Genomic DNA, 14,738 nt, shown 5'->3' with positions numbered 1-14,738 from the left:
AACCTCATTTGGTTGCTCTGTTTATTGTTCCTAATAAACAAAGTTGCAAGTGTCTGCTAATTCCCACACACCGGGTGGACACAGCACCTGAAACGTTACACAATAAAGGTCGGTGCCTCTCCCTGCTCACGATTCAGCCCTTTGGCAGAAGCTCTCAAGCTTAAAAGCATCTGCAGAGCACACCTGGTGCTCCAGCAACACGGGGCTGTTCAGAACCATTTTCCACTCCAGTTTTCAAGTCTCAGCATGCCAGCTTCTGCTTCAGTATCCCCGTTCTCATAACGGGAAGGAACAGGCAAGAGGACCCCAATTTGCCAAGTCACCCCTCATCTTCTGCCCCTATCTGTGGGGAGGGGAGTTCTGAGGGAGCACAAAAGCCCAAAAACCTTGGGTATAGGTTTTGGTGCTCCATCAAAATCATCCCTCTCTGTGATTTTTTAAAAACATAATTCATCTTTTTTTCCAGATGACATTTTTAGCTATGCTGGGGCAAAAGAAGCACAAAGAGCATCACTGTTATATGCATTTTTCTGATAAAAGTTTCCTAAGCAAGTGAAATACTGTAATGACAGACTCTTCAGTTGATGACGTGGGCAACCACAAAACTCCTTATAAAGCAGTCTTATCAGAGAGTTCCTTTGTCCACGTGCAAATCCTCTGGCACAGAGTTGTGAACTGGTGGGGGAAATGAATCAGTCTCAGCAATCTGCTGAAGACCAGAGAAAAACACAGCTACAGGATAACAAGGTGGACTGGGAATCCTACAGTTCCCCAGATTCTATTCAAGCAGTAGCCATAAAACTGCTTTGTCAGGGCCTGTGACTGGCCAGGAACTCACATTTATTGAAAAGGAGATGTTGCAATGCCTCCACAATTCCCCCCCCTGCACTCTGGGTTGTTTATAGCAGCAGCAGCATCCTTTTGTTAAGCTGGTACCTGTGGAAGATGCAATCCTGATTTTAAGTCTGTGGTTTTATTGTTGTTTGCTCCAAAGAGAACCCAGTAGGCAAAATGTGACACTTCCCTGGTCATTTTCAAACCCATTTTTTTCCTAGTAGTCCCTGTTTTTTCTGTTTGCACTTTACTCACCAAATATTTCTGATATGAAGCTATTCAGGAGTTAAAAATCAGAACATATTAGTTTCTCTTTTCTTTGAGTTGCATTTTCTGCTGTTGAAAATTATCTGAAGATCTCCTTTGATTGAAGGCATTCTGCCTTCATCAGACAGAATAAGTTTATGTAGAACAGAAGGTGCTGAAGGTGGGTGTATTTGACTACTACAGAAGTTGTCAGATAATAATGACTTTCACAAAGATTTGTCAAATTCAAGGTTGTACTTGTTAAAGTTTGTTGTTCCTGTGAACCTTCTAGAATAACAGAATACCTACTTGTGAAAAAAACCCAACAAACCAAACAAAAACCCACAAACCCCTTCTTTCCATCCATTTGCATCCCTTGAATTTAGGGGGAAAAGATTCAAAACCTCACTCCTGTGGTTAGAATTTTTTCCTTTTCTACTTCTGACACTTTTTCTTTTTAGGACAAGAAACCATAGTGGGTAATAATCAACACTGCTCAATTATTTACACCAGATCTTAACTTATTACTGTGATTTAATGAAAGTATAATTTACATTGCTTCAGTGCTGGTTCCTGAGTAATCCTGACTTACATGGCTAATACAGTAGATAACAACTAATTCCTTTGAATGTCATTAGAGAATTTTACCTGTGACTGTATTAAGATGTTTATAAGTCAAAAGTTTAAAGAAGCAGAAGAAATATGTGCAGAGCAAAATTGATTCTAGCAGGGCTGTACCCACTGTATCCTGGGGTGTGTTTATACCAGATTTAAAGCTGAAGCATTGACAAAACAGCTGACGTGGAGAAAAAATAAACTTGTGATGTCTGCAGTTCAGCAAAGAACTGACAGCTGTCAGTATGAATTTTTCTTGTCATTTATAAAATAATTAAAGACTGGTTTCTGTGGCAGGAAGCAAAATCAAAAGGTTTCAGTCTAGGAAAAGCTCTGATTGATATTTATCTGGGGAGAGGAAGCAGAGGAGAAGGTTGTTTTTGTTCCCCACACCCTCGGGATTAGCAGTTTCTAGTCTGTCCTTGTGTGTACTTAACTTCAAATGTCTCATTCAAATTCTGAAGAGCTGGATGTTTTCTCTGTGAAAGACAAGCCCTGTGCCTGTGAAGGAAAGCTTTTAGGGACAGAGCACTGCAAAGGAGTCCTCAAGTCTGTACCAGAGCAGAGAGAAGAGATTCTGGTCTGTTCTCCAGGGATGGCTGTGTAATTAGAAGACAGTCACCTGCACAACAGGGAAAAACTTCCCTTTTAGCTCCTACAACAGATTTCTGACCTTCAGCAAAAGAGATCAGATGCTTTAAAACCTAAAATGCTCCCATAGAGATGGAAACCAGAGATCCCAAGGGCACTACCCATGTACCTACAATATCTCATGGTTGTTTTAAAGGGTTGAAGTGAATTAAGCCAAATTGAAGTAGAAAATTGAGCTGAAAAACCCATTAGTTGATATTTTCCACTAAATATATTTTAACTAACTCTATCAGAGGGGAAAAGTCATGTTTAAGAATGAGTTAGCTGGTTGCTGTCAACTTAAAGCTTGCCCATGACTCGATTAAAGGCTCTCCATTCACCCACATTTCCCTCAGTGCCAGACCTGCTGGAGCAGTCAAGCTTTCCCTGAGCCAAGAGTTCCTTTGAGGAGCTCTTTGCCCCACTCTCAGCACAAGCCATCCTTATCTACTCAATTTATGAGCCCATTTAAAAGCTCCTGCAAAGCCCAGTGCGTTCTCAATATTCAATTTGAAATGCTCATAATTCAGCCCAATGAAAACCAATTTTCTCCAGAGAACTCACAAGCCTTTCTTCTTGGTGAGAGCAATTTCCAAGCCATATTTCAAGTTTCAGCTCCAATCAGTTTTGGCTGTGAAAGTGTTTAAAGAGAGTCACTGTGTCTATAAATATAAAGGCATATAAATATCACACACATATATATTTTGCTTTGGTATAGATGTTTTTTAACCTCTCAGTTTCATCAGATTCAGGACCAGCTGAATGGCCTTCACTCAGGACTTTCCAGGCAAACCAAAATTACCATGGGTTTCAGGAAGGGACAGGCTGAAGTATTTTGGAATCAAAGGTGAAACAGCAGAAAGAAATCAACTCAAGAAACAGAAATGGAAATCTTATAGTTGTTTGTCTTGCTTCCCATGGACATCCAGGGTCCCCAGAAATCCTACACTGAGCTTGTACCAGTCACTCTGCAGGAAAACATGTATTAAGAAATAATTCTTCCTCAGTGACAATCTAAATATACACAACTAATGGCGAGAGGAGGAACTGAAATGAAACTGAAATCCCAATAAATCATCTACTCCATATAATTCAACAGTTCAACCACAAATAAAATTTGAGCCTCCAGCCTAATTTTCTTATATTCTAAATCAACTTAATGCTATTTCTCACTTGCTAGTTGTTTGTGCAGCCATCTCTCAGTGACTTCTAATATGTTACACTTCTTGTTGGCAGAATATCCAATACTTCCATGTCTTACACTCCCACTTTTTGCCTCCTCCCATTTCCAGTGTGCACTCATATTTGTTTCTATCCTGTGGTGATGGGTTCAACCACAACTGATTCCAAAGCACATTTTGTTTTGGGAAGGGTCAGAGGGCTCAACTGCATTGCCTCTCATATTGTAACAAACCAGATCTGATGGAGAGATCAGGCTCCACACACACACAGATGATTGCTGGCTTTTACATACTGTATTGGAATAGGATGTAAAATAACTTCATTATCTCTGAATATCTCTGAGAAATATTCTGGTTTTCCCACTTTTAGCAGGTACAGAAAGTTGAAAATCTCAAAAGCTGTTGCAAGCCAAACTCTCATGCACTTCTTGAGTAATTTGAAAGCTTTCAATTTGAATTCAACCATCGTGCACATATCCCTGTTTTAGTTAAAACTGTCTAACATTTCAAAACTAAAACTTAAATTAAAAAAATAAACACCCCACATGGCCTTTCATACCAAAGACCCCAAACACTTTGTTCTCACTGATTTAAAGTCTTCTGGTTGCAAACAGTTTCATCTTTTTTCATTCCCTTTCCCTTGGGTTTGGTTTCAGTGGATTTCAATGACATCCAAACAGTTTTACCCCTGTGTCACTACAAGATTCTGCAACGCCAGTTCTCATATTGCAATTAATTTGATGCAATATAGAGAGACTTCTTTGCTCTGCCAATTTAACAGACCCTTCACATTATTTCAGTGTTTTTTGGATGTAATAACCACATGCAAACAACTAGGTTAAGGACCAAGTCATGATTTTCCATCTGAAAACCAATGCAAGTGTTCAGGAGTTAAGCCCCATAAAGTGTAATAAAGTTTGGGACAATATCAGAAGGAACAGCTTGGTTTACTTATTCCTAAAGCTTCCTACAGGGTTTGTGGTCACCCTGACAGCTGCTGAAATATAAGCTTAAGCAAAACCCATCACACTTGTATATGTTTGAGAAGAGTAATTTATCAGAAATACAATAAAACTCCAGCTGGGAATAAGCAGGAAGTAATTCTCTCAAAGGCCATTATAACTTGGAGGTTAAAATTCAGATTATTTTAGCACAAGTAGAATTTACGTGGGATCCAATTATTTTTGGTGCGTCCATGAATCATTCCATTTTAATGGAGTTTTATCACATTTCTATCAAGGATTGGTAAGCAAAGCTTATCTACCTGATGGGTTCTTCCTGACCTCATCACACCGGTTTAAATAAGCAAGGCAGCTGGAAAAGCCTTCTCCTAGTGCACTTGTTGAGGAGAGATTGATGGAACTGACATTTGTGAGAGCAAAGATAAAGCTGAAAGTCAAGAGGAACAGATCAAAACATGGATCAGCAATCCAGAAGGTGATAGAAGTATTTTCTTCTGTACTGCTTCGTTCCCTGTCCAGAGCTACAAATATACATGAGATTTTGTCCACAGAATGTAGGGGAGCCAGGACCTCTAGCAAATACTTTGATTTTTTGTGTTCAGATGTTGGGCCATCCTGCTGGAAGAGACGGGATAGGAGAAAGTTGTACAGAAAGAACAATTAAATTTCTCAGAGTTTTGACACTCAAAGCTGCTACTGAATTCTGGGTGACTGACAGCAAAGTGAGGAAACTGGCATTTCCTTCAAAGAGAAATTCCCTGCATAGCCCAATAAAATATTATTTTTGGGTATTCCTTTTCTTATTTGAAAAACAGGATTGACAAATGTCTAAGAACACAAATCAAGCAACAGGAAAGACTGAAGTTGAGAGTTTAGCAGAAAATGCAAATCCTGTTTCTATCCTGGATCCATTCTAAGTGCTTCCACTTGAGACAAACTTCAGCTGAGTGCTTATGCTTGCTGCTGGGTAACACCCAAGAGTCAAAGCCCCTGTAGTCAGAACCCAAGTCTTTTTTAGAGCTAAATATAAAACTGGTTTTGAGTACAACAGAATTCCTCACTTGCATGAAGTGGGCATGCTGTAGATGTTTCTAGAATGAATACCTGCTGACTGAAGTCAATATTGCCACTAATGTCAGTGAGATTAGGCCTAGAACTTAATTTCTCTGCACTTAAAAGTCTCCCTGCTCTTCTGTGCTTTGTAGGTTCTTAGCTTAAATATTGCTGTGCTTAAAAGAACTCAGAAGCATTTTAAAAACCTCTTTTCAAATTGGTGTCTTGAAATGCACAAAGCATTTGGTGTCCTTTATGCTTCTAACATCACTAAACAGAGATGCTGCACAAAAATAATACATAATGAATGAGTTCTATTTTGCTAGCAAATTAGATGAGTTCATTAAAAAGCCCTAAGCTTTCAGAAATGCATCTGTATTTTGCATAATCTCCTCGGATGTGTTTTGGCAAATTAATCAATGAAGGTTCATGATTCCCTTTCCCCTGCACCTCACAACTAATGTGCTTATCTGTAAAATACAGCAGTAGGAAAGCATAATTATCTTTAATAGTGATATATGGAGAAGCAGGCACACAGAGAAGCCAAATATCTGCTTACAGATGCATCTGAGATCAGTGTTCCCGAGTTCCCAACCACTTCCAGGCCAGGAATTCTCCAGTTGCACACAGTAAGGACCAGGAGCAGAACACCAGGCTAACACAATTACTCACAGGCTTTTGGGGAAGCACTAACTGAGTAAACCTGGGTTTATAAACACAGCCCAGGTTTCCAGCAAGTCAGAGCAAATAACTGCTCTGGGACTCCCAGACCCCAAACTCATGGCATAGTTCATAATACAACCTTACTTACCAATAATTTAATAGAGAGTTTTAAGATTTGCATCTCACTGAATTTGGGTAAAAAAGAGCAGCACTTACTTGGAACTTCTGCTTAGTGACACTTAGGAAATCAGTATTAACCCGTGCTATTAAAATAGCATGATGCAGCAGGGAACACTTTGATCCTGAGGTATTTTTGTTTTAAATATTACTTATTTTTAATTGATAGATTTTAAACACTGCAACAAACCATAAGAAAATCTTCCATATTTTTAGTATCTTTAATACAAATATAAACTGCTACAATTGCATCTTGAGGACATCTGATCCCATGCAAAGGGGAGTTTGTTTGGTTTAATGAACTCTCTACTGAGGAATAAGCTGAGGAGCTCCTAGTGGACATTTTGTTGAGTGGCCTTTTTTTAATACATGAAGAAACAAATCCGATTTCTTTCCCTTGGCAAGTTTTGAGCATTCCCCTTTCATCAGTTGTTTCTCTTGATCCCTCCCTAGCTCTCTCCCCACGGCACACAACAAAAGCCTTTGATGCCCCAGAGCTGCACCATGTCAGGCACCACGGAATCCACACCAGGAGCTGATTAATTCACTGGGCAAACTGTGCTGCTGCTGTGCCATGGAAAAAATACACAGAGTATCCTTTCTTTTTGCCAAAAAGATTGTGAGAAGGCATAATTACAAATCACAGCAGACATCCCTACATTGATTTTTAGTTTCTGTGGCTCCCTTTGGTTATGTTTACTGCTTCATCATATCCATATTAAAGCCATTAACACTGTGGGTGTATATATATATAAATACAGTTTTTCTAACTATTTCTAATTTTTAGCTGAAACACACTGTACTTCCTAGGGTGGAAAATTATATCTTCAGCACAGAAAGTCCTGCAGCACTTGACAGTTTAGCAGAAACCACTTTAAAAGCGTGAATGTTCAGTTCACACAGCTCTGTCAATAACAGCATAGGATTTATCTCACACAGATGTTTTTATATTGTTTGATAGGGGGAAAAAACACATCCAAGATTACAGCTTACATTTTTAGCAAGATATTTGTGCAAAGTCCTGGATGTGATGTCAGTGCACTCCTGGCAGTGACTAGTACATCTGGCTGTACTTAGAGTGAACTAATGCCTCCTTAGCCAAAGAAAATAAAGACAGGACTCTGGAGAGAGCTCTGCTCTTCTCAAAAAGGCATCACCAGCTCTCACTAAAAGTCCAATAACCAATCAATTCGGAAATCCTAAGATTTCATTTTTACATTTATGGGCAGCCCTTCCAATACCCCACCCAAAGCACGACAACTCATCCCACTGCTGTACCTGACAGATGCCAGCATCCGCCTCAGACAGCAGCAGCTGCCTGATGCCAATACATCCCACAGGAATTCCTGCCATTCTCCAGGGAATGGCAGCGTAAAAGCCTCAAAAAGAGATTAGGCAAAAGAGCTGACCCAAAGAAGTGAAGATTCAACAATTAACTGAAAGCTGCATATTTGCTTATTTTGTCCAGTGGAGATGAATTTGTCCCACTTCATCCCATGGGTAACAAAAATCTGAGGAGCTGAAGAGCAAAGCTGAAATACTTGCCAAAAAAAATGGTATAATAAGTCATACACTGGTAAAATCACTCACTGGGGAGAAGGCAGCAAGTGTGCTGGCAGCATGCTCCCACCAAAACAAGGACAAAGAACTAGTCAATACTTTCAAATCAGTTTTAAAAGGAAGAATATTTTACATGAATTTAGTTGAAAAGATTCTAGGAAACTCTGCAAATCAATTCAAATAATAGATTTTTCTGAGAACATGCCCAAGAACCAGCAGATATATTTGGTTTTTTTTCTTCCTGTGTTGTCCTCCCCTTCTTTCCACCGAAGTGCCCATGCTCCCTGGGTTAATTCCACTTAGTGGACCTTCAGTTGTTACACAAAATGCTTGGAATACAGTTGTTCCAGGTTTTAAACTTACTGTAGTTTGAAATGTGAGACTAATAAGAAAAAAAAGGCTGACCCTGGTGTTAGAGGCAGATACCTCCTGAGAGCTAATTCTGTTTATTAATGAGACATTTGACAGGGCCATCTCCCATCCCATGCAATCCACATACCTGAACTAAGATGTTCCAGTAGGCAGAATTTCCTTGTCCTTCTGAAAGTTCCAGAAGATTCATTTTTAGCCCTTTTTTTCCAGGCTCCAGTCAATAGCCCCTGGAAATACAAAACCACATCTATTTTAGCATTTATTGCTAAGACTCACTGAAGTAATTTCTGTTTAACTATTACCCTTACAAGATCTACTTCTGATCACGTGCAGCAGAAACACATTCTTCAGCTTTTTTAATCTGGACATGAAATCTTGTAATATCTTATAAGCCAACTATACCTATTTGTAGTTGTGAAAGAGACATTTCCAACAGGTTTTTATGGAATGGAGTTCTAGTAATTTCTTCTAGTTAAGGTAGGGACTTCTGCAGTCCTGCACAACTTAATAAATTAAGTTACTAAAAAAAAAGAAAGCTTTTATCCCTAAATGAGGCTTAGTTTGTAACATTTAGAATTTTAACCATTTTAGATGTGTTGTTTTTTTTTTTTTTTTTAGTTTACCAATCATAACTTGACCCAATTTTAAGCAAAACAAGTAGTTCCTAAAATCATCTGGTTGCCTCTAACATTTCAAAGTGGTTTTAAAACCAGGCTTACATTTTTATTGCCTTAGCCCATTTAAAAATGAACAAAACTTCTCAGACTCATTTTATTAGTGCAACCATTCACCACTTCAAATATTAAAAAAAACTAATAATAATTACACAGGAAACAGCTACGGCTTTAAATAATTTGCTCTATGAAAACAAACCAAAAATACATTATTTGCTTAATATTCAACAAGAATCTAAGACTGGTGTTGCAGACTACAGGAAAATGCAGTTCTAGAGGTAAAATTTCAACCCCCTGCCATGGGCAGGGACACCTTCCACTAGACCAGGTTGCTCCAAGCCCTGGCCAACAACTTAACAGTATTTGTGCCTTAAAAATCTTGTCAGTAAACTTCAGTTTTTATCAGAGATCTTATTTTATTCAGGTTCTGTTCCTTCCCATTTCCCTTGGTAAGATAATTTCCATTATGGATTTTCATATAAAGGCAGGTAGGGGATGTTGAATTGGAGTTGGAAGCACAAGAACTTTTAATACTGAGGAAGTTTACATTATTGACTTGGCCCTGTGCATCATATTTCAATAAGAACTACATTTTTTAACAGCAAAATTCTGCCTGGGGAACAATGTGAAAGGTAAAGACAAGATCTGTACTCATTTTAAGGACAAATTTTAAGCTTGTTTATGTTTTTAAGGGATGTGACCTCATCTCTTCCCATTGTATATCTTGTATTTGTGTAGTATAGGATAATGTAAGCGCCAAGTGCTGTATAAACAATGGGTAATGAACAAATACACATAATCAGTCTCCAACAAGTGTATTATGATTTGAGTAGTTACCTGGAAACCACCCTAGAAAACATCTGTGCAGAACTGCAGCGAAGGAGACACAAAGAAATGACATTTCCTTTCCCCCTAATCAGACCCTATCAAGCCCCATCTCTTCTCCAGAACATAATGAAGGATCATGAGCAGGAGTGGGATCCTGGCTGACATTTCTGCTGAGTTTCTGTTGATTTATGATGCAGCCTGCCTGTGTCTGCTCCATCTATTGTGAGCCTGCCTGGCTTTGGCTGCCTGTCTCCAGAGCCAGGCAGGAGCCAGTGGCACCCAGCAAAGCCAGGCTGAGCAGCCCGGGCAGGGACCTTGGACAAGCAGGGATGGCACTTCAGGCACTGGAAGGCACTCCAGGGTCTCCCCTGAGTCTTCTCCTCTCCAGGTTGAACACCCCAACTCTCATGCAGAGTCAGAACTCATGTGTCTCGTATGGACATGACCCAGTATGTCCATAAATCTGGCTTCCTGATTACTTCTAAAATATTTCAGCCAGCCAAGGAGTGTCACAAACTTCCTCGGGGAAGCGGAGGTTCTGGAGACATGACTGAAACGTTCGTGCCTGTGGGTCGATCTGCCACTAAATCCTGCTCGTTGCCACAATAATCTCTCTCAAACTGGGAGATTTCAGCAGGTTTTTTCCAGAGTTAGTAAGCATTCCAACAAATTTCAGTAGTTTAAGTTAGTTGAAAGCAAATGTTTAGGTCTCGCTGAAGCCCAAATAAAACGTGCGACTGCAAGTAGAGCGCTGAAGCAGGGAGAGAAATAGGAGGCAAATATTTGACTTAACACATGTCAACCTAAGGCTAAGTTTATTACAAAGTACTTCACCTGGAGGGAATTGATTAGAAATCGCACCAGACAAGGCATTCTGTGTGTGCTCCACAGGCACAGTTCTCATCACATGAAGGACAAGGTGGGGATGGGGAAGGAAGCTCTTGAAGCACATTGGGAACGGCTCAGAAGTCCAACCACAAAATGCAGGTCCATAGCTCCCATAAAGGCAGAATAAAATGCAAGGGGCTGCACTAGGTCACTTATGCACTCTGTACTCCCTTTGCTGTGGTTTAGTTGACAGCAGTGAGGCCACAGCTCAGCCTGTGACAGCATCTGTCACAGGGAAACTGACTGTCAGGCACTGCTCATATTTATACAGGAGATGTATAATATGTTGCTCTTCTATATAACCTACTCATTAAACCACCGTGGAAAATTACAGCAGGAGTGAAAGAGACCTCTGCACTATTTGGAAAACAGACCTGAATGAGTTTCCAAGCTACTGTTCCCCTTTGTATGCACTATTGCTGTAAATGAAGGAAAGGCTCTAAGTTGCATATGATTCCTCTGTCCTCCTATAAACTTTCAATGCAGCTGCCTCATAAAACCAAGGACAATTAATTTCCCAACTGTTCGTGGTGCTACACCCATGAATGTTCACATTTTAAGGTAGCTCAGCACACTTGCGTCCAGAATCAACTATTTACCGAAGTCTAAGACTTTAAAGCTCAGTGTCGATGTCCCAGGCAATAAAAACTTGATCCCCATCTGGTTTATTACATCAGTGGCACACATGAAATTAGCCTTATGAGACAAGCCCCCAGGATTTCTGGTGTACTCTGAGAGGTGGAGATGGAACATATTGAGTTCATGCTGACCTCTGTTGCCCTTGAGGAATATGGGACCCACTGTACGGATCATTGCTGCTTTGAATATTATCCCTTTTGGTTGTAGTCATCTTTTTGGATTGTCCTTCCTTCACTCCATTCACCTTCCACACACGTGCTTCAGGTCAAACTGCTACTACTTATCAAGCTCACCATACCAGATTCACAGTGTAAATAAAAAGAAAATAGAAGCAAAACAATGCAGTTACATTCTTGTATTTGTTACACACGCTTTCCCCCCCTTTTCTTATGTATTTTATTTTTGCCCCTGATGCAGGTCTGTGATTTCTTCCTTTTTAGAAACACTGCACTCAATTTTGGATGTCCAAAATTACTATAATCTTTAGCCAGTTATGAAATGCCTTCAAAAGCATCTCCCTACCTATATAAAAAGGTGCCCCTCAGACTGCTGGGGATGGATCCTGCCATCCATTTCCCCCCGCACACAGAATATCAAGTCAATGGAATATACTCAGTCATCACTGTTACTGTGGCAGCGCTCCCATGAATAAAGACAGGCGGGTTATGTCACATCAGTCATCTCTCCAGGTATAGAGGAGCTCATTGGGCCTGAATGCACAATAACAGCTAGCACTCTCCTGCAACTGCAACAGCACAAAGCACCTCAGCAGCTTTTCTCTTTGTGGAGACAGATCTCTCTAGTTTCTTTAGAAAAAAACAGGAGCAGCTCTCAATTTTGTGTCATCCCTCTCACACCTCAAGTGAACAGATAACACTTCTGCTTTCCTGCTCTGAGATCAGACCAATCAGGCCGATAAGAACTTCTCAGGGAGTACAGGTATTTTTATTAATCCTTCTCTGGCTCCTTGGCTAAGAGAAGTCGACAGCTCACAGCCTGCCCAGAGCTCAGGCACACACAGCATGTGCAAATGGCTGATGCAGCACAGCAGAACAGGTTCTCTGAGGCTTTCAGGAGCAATCTCTGTCTAAAGCCAAGCAGCATAAAATACAGCTTCATTCAGACTGGTCCTCTGATAGTAGAAGGAATAATTAATGTGAGTAGTTATTACGGAAGAACACAGCCAAGCTCATTTGCATTGAGGGTGCTCTGCCAAACTCTTTACATTTGTGATAAATCGTGATTTCCAGGCCATTTTAGAGTCTCTTTGCATGAGCAGTGTGAAGGGCAGAAGAATAAATAAAAAATGAGAAAGCCTGAAATATAGATTAATTTTAATGTGAGGAGTGAGATGTTTTAGGTACATTAAGTTTCCTATTGAGCGTGAAAACGCCAAAAGACCCCCTGAAATTATGTTCTGGTTTGATTACAGTGTAAACCTGCCTCAGGAGAGGTCTCAGATTAATTGATGTTAAAGCTACTGAAGATTTGTCCATAACATAATGCAAAATATTTCATGAACTTTCAGTTTGTTGGAACTGCGCGATCAAAGTGAGCTAAATCATTAATCTGCTTTCATAAGCAAATGTGTGAGACATCTGCTGGCAGCATATGCAAAAAAATACACATTTTCTTATGCTGGTTCATGGAAGAGCAGAGACTGAAGTCTAGTTGAAAACCCAGTAAGATTAGCAGAATGGGTCCTGTCATCTTCAGTGGGTTTTCCCTAATCAGACCCTTATCATTTAAGAGGTTAAAAAGACAGCAAGTACACTGGAATCCTCCTTTTTAATTGTGTTTTTTTTTTCTTTTCTCTGGTTAGATATACCCTGCTCCCCCTCCTTGCTCTGCAGCCCTGAAATGCAAAACAAAGACTTGCAGTGCTCCCAGAGAGGAACAGTTGAAGAACACAGAAACAAGCAAATTTTTCCAAAGACAAACAAGAACTTGGAAAGTAACATTCAGATATATAAGGTAAATCTGCCCTGCAGAGCACAGAAGATGCACAGTTGGGCAAGGGATACTGGCAGTACTGACCCTATGGATCACATGTCACCATCTTTGGGCTTTACTCCACAACTTGCAATTGTGAGGATTTTCAAGCTGTTTTTTCTCTAACCCTCAGAAGCCATTACAGTGGAAAACAGAGCTGATTCAGTGCTATTGTATGTGGGAATTCAACTCAAAATAAGAGATTGGTCAATTTTTATCTGCTCTCTAACTACATTGAAGTGATGCTGACAATATAGTGGAAGCAGAAATAAATGGTAACAAAATACCCAGCTCTCCCCACACCTTTCAGTTTTCTGATCCACTAACTTGAAATTTATTATCATTTGCATAATAAAAAAATGAAAAGCTTAATGAATTCTTTCAAAACCTCATCAAACTACTACCTTGCATATATTCTACTACTGACAGTGTGTGTTAGACTGACAGGGATACTTTGAGCACCTTGAACTGGGTATAGAAACATGAGTCTACCAGCAAGCAATAGCGAAACATGCACTGAAATGATGACCATGAGTTCTCCTGTAGCTGCCTGGTAAGAGGTTAATAAAGGGAATTGTTTCTCTGCTGGCAAACAGAACAACTAGTGTGCACCAAACCAGAATTACCTGCCAGATGATTTCACCCTGAAATATTTCCTCCTAGGGTTTGTCACTCCTTTTCCTCCATCCTTAACACAAAGCCATGTTTGGGGTCTATCTTCTCCCACTTATGAAGACTAGAGCAAACAGATTTGCTAAGCTTGAGATGTCAAGGCAGATATAAAAGTGTTCTCAATCCAGGCATCTATGTCAACATTAAACCTGCAGTGTTTTTTCAAAACAATTTCACTGGAAAGTCACCCTTCTTTCTACAGATCCATCTCAGGATCAAAATCCCTTGGCAACAGAAGATGAGGATTAAGTACTGACAGCTCAGGATATGATGATAATAAATGTGATAGAAGGAAAAATTGAAGGCTAATCATTTGCAGGGTTGCTGCAGTTGTTTTCTTCTTTTAAACTCATGAGAAACAAGCAGTTCCTCCTTACCACCTACAAAATGACTTGCAACTCTCAGTCCTCAATAAGCATCCAGGATAAAGCAGGGATCTGATAGGCAGTGACACAAAGAACATGAGCAACTTTAGCCCTTTCAGAGGGATTTGTACAGAAACAGCAGTTTTTGAAAGCTGAGTCAAGAATGCAGTTTTGACAGAGTGGACAAAATAATCAACCATGTGATGTTGTGCTAAAAGGAACTTGAAATGAGCCTCTGAGGAAAGACCCACCACCTAAACCCAGAGAAGATCAATATTCAGAGCAGCAATTACAAGACCCTAATTTTGCAGTTGTTTCAGTTAACTCTGCAGTTTGAAATTCCTGATTTGCTTTCTGTTCAGAGAATTAACTGGCTTCACTCGACTG

The sequence above is a fragment of the Myiozetetes cayanensis genome, unplaced genomic scaffold (genome assembly GCF_022539395.1).
Source record: "Myiozetetes cayanensis isolate MyiCay16 unplaced genomic scaffold, myiCay2020 scf24, whole genome shotgun sequence".
Taxonomy (NCBI): Eukaryota; Metazoa; Chordata; class Aves; order Passeriformes; family Tyrannidae; genus Myiozetetes; species Myiozetetes cayanensis.
Note: the sequence above shows the minus strand (reverse complement) of the source record.